Source organism: Carcharhinus amblyrhynchos, chromosome 34, assembly GCF_965287045.1.
Source record: "Carcharhinus amblyrhynchos chromosome 34, sCarAmb.v2.hapA, whole genome shotgun sequence".
Classification (NCBI taxonomy): Eukaryota; Metazoa; Chordata; class Chondrichthyes; order Carcharhiniformes; family Carcharhinidae; genus Carcharhinus; species Carcharhinus amblyrhynchos.
The window spans coordinates 2,047,030-2,053,250 of NC_137357.1; positions in this window are offsets into that span (position 1 = coordinate 2,047,030).

A 6,221-nucleotide genomic window follows, 5' to 3' on the forward strand; every position below is an offset into this window, starting at 1 on the left:
ATATACTGGTGGCAGGACCATAATGTTGCATTGCATATCAGCGCTTCCTGGTCATTTGGGAAGTGAAAATTTATTTCTAAACAGCAGCGGGACCAATTTGTTTGTCACCCTGCTTCTCGAGGGCTTAATTTACTGTCGTTCTGAATTAGAAAGCAGCAATTAAGATATTTCAGGAAAACATTCCAAGAACATTTTCCTTCACATGTGACAGGCAGACATTGAACCGAACCATTCAACACAAAGATCCTGAAATTGTCTCAGGGATTTATCATTCAGTTGGATGGATTAGTGCAGTGAAATATCAGATGTGAACTTGGAGGACGATTACCTGATGGATCCGCCTGGCTGTTCCCTGGTCTGCCTGAAATGAAATTTTAAAAATTAGTCTTTGCTGGAACACGAGATGAAAGAAACTGTCTAAACCATACATCACAAAGTCAACAGCGAGGATCTGTGTTATTTCTTCACTGTATGATTTGCAGGCATTTGCTGTTAACAAAGTTTTATTCAAATTACCACATCCGTGATATTATGGCCCCTGAATATCCCGGTCTCATTCCATTTTTTGAATATATTTTCAGCCACATGTTACCGTATTCCCAAACAGGGATATTTTGTGTCAGTCAGATCTCCAAATCAACTTTAGCGTCTAGTTTAACAATAGAATCAACAGGGCAGTGATTCTTGTCCCTGTTTGGATTGCTGAAATTTATAACTTGATCCACAGAATAACAATGATAAAATTACTCGAATATCTCTGCACCACCGTCCACAATACGGACAGTGCGTCGTTTATTTCCAGTGCAGACAATCCTCAGCTATCCTTATTAACTATTCACAAACAATGTCGCAAAACTTCCATTTATGTGGTACTCATTGCCAGAATTGTGGGATGACATTTCAATATTTACTCAAAATTTCACAATTTCGGCGGTCCAACTGGAATTTCTGGACCCCCTTCACCCATTTCGTCTTTCTATTTTTTGCTCCACTTTTCAGCGTTCAGTAATTCTCCCACTGAATCAGTGACCCATTTCAAAAACACAGAATAAAGAAAAGTACATCACAGAAACAGACCCTTCGGCCCTTCAATCACCTGTCCATCATGATGCCCAATTAAGAAAAAAAATGCTGTTTCGTTTCCATCTGTATCCTTCTATTTCCTCCTTTTTCATGCACCCATCCAGATGCCTCTTAAATGTTGCTAATGTGTCAACTTCCATCACCTCCTCTGGAAGCGCCTTCCAGGCATGCACTACTTTCTGAGCTTCTTTCACACATCTTCCTTCAACTTTCCCCCCTCACCTGAAGCCTGTCCCTCCTTTCCTCCTGCAACGGATCAGTAATGACACGAACAAGCAATGGAATAGAAGGTGCTGGACAGCAGCCTGATTTGCTGAAACAAAACAGCCGTCAGCTGAATCATTTGTGTACCGTGTAGATGATACACAGCAGCAAATGACCAAGACTCATCCGCAGTTGATTCCAACCTCGCGATTTCTACCACCTAGAAGTAAAAGGTCAGGCCTACAGCAATACCCTGAATTGCTCATTCACTTCGAAGTCGGTCCAACATGCTAATTTCGGACAATATCGGGGTTGCTTCATTCTCGTGTGAGCTCAATCCCTAATGTCACTCTGCCTGCACCAGTGCATCATGTACTGTAGCGAGGCAGCAAAAAAGGCTCAGAGATCAATTCCTGAAGACATCTGGGTACAGACAATAAATGCTGCCATTGCTACGTACACTGACTTCACAACAGATAGCATAATAATAACAAGAGTGCAAAGACAGTGGCTGAATGTGGGGGATTAACTTTTTTTTTATGGAAAGAGATATAGAGACGTGGAAAGTTTCGTACAGTAAAATGTAGGCCCATTTAAAGATCACAAACTGCCATTAGCACAAAACCGTAAGGCAGCCAATGCATCTCCCCATGACTGAGTATTCGATTTTATCTTAAACTATGAGACCTGACACGTAACAAATAAATGTCAATGTTATGAGTGGAACGAATGACATAACATCGTATTTGTAATTCAAAACCACAGTTAAACACTGGAACTGTGTAGCTCGCAGGAGGAAGGACAAACTCGGAGCCGTTAATGGAACCATAATTTCCAAATCTATGGCCATACCAAATTAATATAATAAAAGACATCAAATTTAGAATATAAACAGATGCTTATCCAATCTTTGCGAGGCAACTGTTTTTTTTTATTCATCTTTCCGGCGTCTGGAGGTCGAAGCTAACGGTATAAAATCATTCCAAGCATTTTACGAAGAAACAGTGGAGTTAGCCAATCTAAGAAGAGTAACGGGATTTCATAGCTCATTATAAGGAACAGAAAGCTCAGTGAATATTGAGAGTGTCTGGGCAGAGGCTGACAAGTATCCAGGGATTGATACACAAAGCTGATGTTAATGTTTGGTTTAGAAAGCTTTGTTTTGATTTCTAAATCTCATTGTTCCGATTTTTCACTTCCGTTTATTTCGTGGATGCAACTGATATTAAGTATAATGCTTGATATGCCAGTTAAAGCAATGTAGGTCCCATTGAGATTTAATATTTAACTTTTCAGTATTTCCAGCCGTGTCCACTATTCCAACTCAAAGTATATATATTTTCTAAGATATGGCAGCTCACTGTACCACACGAAGGGCATACAGCTCTTTCACTGAGAAATGTTTATCACAAGTCTATGTACGCATTCTATAGATAGGAATTAGAAATGTTACTGGGATTCTGCAAGCGGTTAATTCACGGAGATTCCATTCGGCAATCTATGCTATTCTAACAGTGGCGGCGATCGAGACCCAGACTGCGCTGTTCAGCTAGAATTTCAATTCATGTCTGTTCCGTCTGGACGACAGACCCAGTGCAGTATTTAATTCTATTTGCCGACGGATCTGAGTTGGATTCCGCGGTCAATCTCAGTTTCTTATTCACTTGTTGTTGGTTTTAGAGACGAATGAACTGAAAATGCAACTTTGCTCAAACTATATTATGATTATATTCTACAAGTTAAGTCAACGATTTCAATATTCACTTCAGAACTGCGAGCTAACTGGCGATTCAAATCAAATTTTAATGAGATGAGATTATTGAGCATAGGATTTGTTACATTGCAACATAACATTTGTTCTACTTTCTTTTATAAGACATGTTATTTCAAACAACTGCAAAGTCCAAACACTATTTTTTTAAGATTTTACTTTGCGGACTCTCGGTCCTTTACTGTGTGACGTGTTTGATAACAGAAATGGGGCGCTTCTCTATCAGTTAACCAGCATTTTCAGTGACATTCGGATTAATGAATATCACCAAACAGGCACGTTGGGAACCGAGCGAAAATGAACCAAGTCAACGTCAGCAGCCAATTCTGACGGAACGCCGAATGATTGGGACTCCCTTAAATGTACTTTCCGGACACAGTCAGCTGATCAAAGCATCCCCAAAATGTTGACTCTTCGCGGGTAAGATCCAGATACGTTATCACGCCCAGGACTCTTTCTCGCGTTACCCCCAGGTCTGGAACCCGCCTCCCCCACAGTGGTTACTGACAGGTCCGTCTCTGTCTCCACGCGTGTGGTTGTGTCGGTTGGGGCATAATTGGAGGGGAAATGGTGGAGAACCCGAAGGGTTGGGGGATCCGAGCATATCCCTGGGGTTACAACATAGAACATAGAACATTACAGCACATTACAGGTCCTTCGGCCCTCAATGTTGTGCCGAGCTATGTCCAATCCCAAGATCAAGATACCACCTCCCTTTCGTTCTGGAGTGTTCCATGTGCCTATCCAATAACCTCTTGAAAGTTCCTAAAGTGTCCGACGCCACTATCACAGCAGGCAGTCTATTCCATACCCCCAACCATTCTCTGAGTACAGAAACTACCTCGAACATCCCTCCTATGTCTCCCACCATTAACCTTATAGTTATGTCCCCTCGTAACAACGACATCCACCAGAGGAAATAGTCTCTGCACATCCACTCTATCAATCCCCCTCATCATCTTATAAGCCTCTTCCGCTCCAAAGAGAAAAGCCCCAGCTCCCTCCACCTTTCTTCATAAGACCTACCCTCCAAACCACGCAGCATCCTGGTAAATCTCCTCTGCACTCTTTGCAATGCTTCCACATCCTTCTCATAGTGAGGAGACCAGAGCCGAACACAATATTCCAAACGTGGTCTCACCAAGGTCCGGTACAGTTGCAGCATAACCCCATGGCTCTTAATTTCAAACCACCTATTAATAACGCTAACACATTATTAGCCTTTTTCAGGCCCCTATCCACTTGAGTGGCAACCTTCAGAGATCTGTGGATATGAACCCCAAGATCTATGTGTTCCTCCACATTCCTCAGAACCCTGCCGTTGATCCTGTAATCTGAATTCAAGATTGTCCTACCAAAATGGATCACCTCATCCTTATCAGGGTTAAACCCCATCTGGCAAACTCCATCTCCATCTGTGGTTCGAACCACATTTTCATTCGAGTGTACAAATTTAGGAATGTGATGCAAAAAAAAAGCATTGAGAATTGGACGATTTGAAGTTAAGTTAAAATAGCAGAATAAACCAAACGCTGCAGATAGATGAAGATAAACGGTTCCTCAGCAGAAGCCTGACTGTGTCCAGCTCAAGGACACAGCGGGCTTGTGCACGGTTGTGGTAATTGTTAATCACTCTCATTGCTGTTACTTTATTATAAACTTAAATCCTGGTATTAATGTAACAACAATTCTATTTTCAGAATATTGAAATTATTCACCAATCTCTTTATCGTCCCAGAATATTTTATCCGCACGTTCCCGGAGAGCAGGCTGTAGATGGTGGACAGATTTTTTTTACCTGAGCAAATCACGCCGGCATCTTTGGAGTGGGGAAAGCGATAGTTGCCCCATGCCCCAGAGAGACATTCCCGCAGGGCGGTCTCGGTCCCTTCGCACTCAACATCATACGTCACAATGGGTCCGGCTCCTTCCCCAAAGTGAGCCCCGCCTGGTGCAGAGAGCGCGGTCCCGCAGCCCAGCTCCCCACACACAACATCGGCGTCCCGCTGGTCCCAGTCACTATCAAACACCGTGCCCCACTGTCCCCTGTAGTGAATCTCCACTCTCCCCTCGCACCGACTCTGCCCATTCGCCAGTCTCAGCTTCGCCGCCTCTGTAAAATGCAGAAATAAACCAACAGTTATTGGCCCCCTGATGTAACAGGTCAGATAGGAATCAATTCAAATATTGAGTGTGTCCAGGATTTCAACAAACCCTGGCATGATATGAAATATTGCAAGTGGTAGGGGAATATGGATTGACAGTGGGAAACATCCGCAAATGAGTTGGAAGTTGGAAGGATGAGAGCCTATAGGTGTTTAATTGATTCCATCCACACAAATCAGGACTGTAATTGTCCTTGGTCCACCATACTGCCTGGACTAATATAGTGGAATCCCAATCCCAGTATGGATTAGATATCTGTCATCACTGTCAAACCAGGGCCTCCCTGCTGCAACCGGCGGAATTGGATAGTCAGGTCCTCTCCAGCCCTTCCCGGGGAAGGGAAATGTGGCGAGTTTTCGGCGGAACCTAATATACCGGTGGCAGGACCATAATGTTGCATTGCATTTCAGCGCTGCCTGGTCACTTGGGAAGTGAAAATGTATTTCTAAACATCAGGGGAACCATCTTGTTTGTCACCCTGCTTCTCGAGGCCTTAATTGACTGTCGTTCTGAATTAGAGAGCAGCAATTAAGATTTTTCAGGACAAAACAGTCCAAGAACATTTTCCTTCACAACTGACAGGCAGACATTGCACCGAACCATTGAACACAAACTTCCTGAATTTGTCTCAGGGATTTATCATTCAGTTGGATGGATTAGTGCAGTAAAATATCAGATATGAGCTTGGAGGGCGATTACCTGATGGATCTGCCTGGCTGTTCCCTGGTCTGCCTGAAATGAAATTTTGAAAAATTAGTCTTTGCTGGAACACGAGATGAATGAAACTGCAAAAACCACACATCACAAAGTCAACACCGAGGATCTGTGTTATTTCTCTAATATTTGATTTGTAAGCACTTGCATTTAAAAACGTTTTACTCAAATTACTACAGCAGTGATATTATGGCCTATCAATATCCCGGCCTCATTTCATTTTTTGAATATATTTTTAAACACATGTTACCGTATTCCCAAACCGTATTTTGTGTCAGTCAAA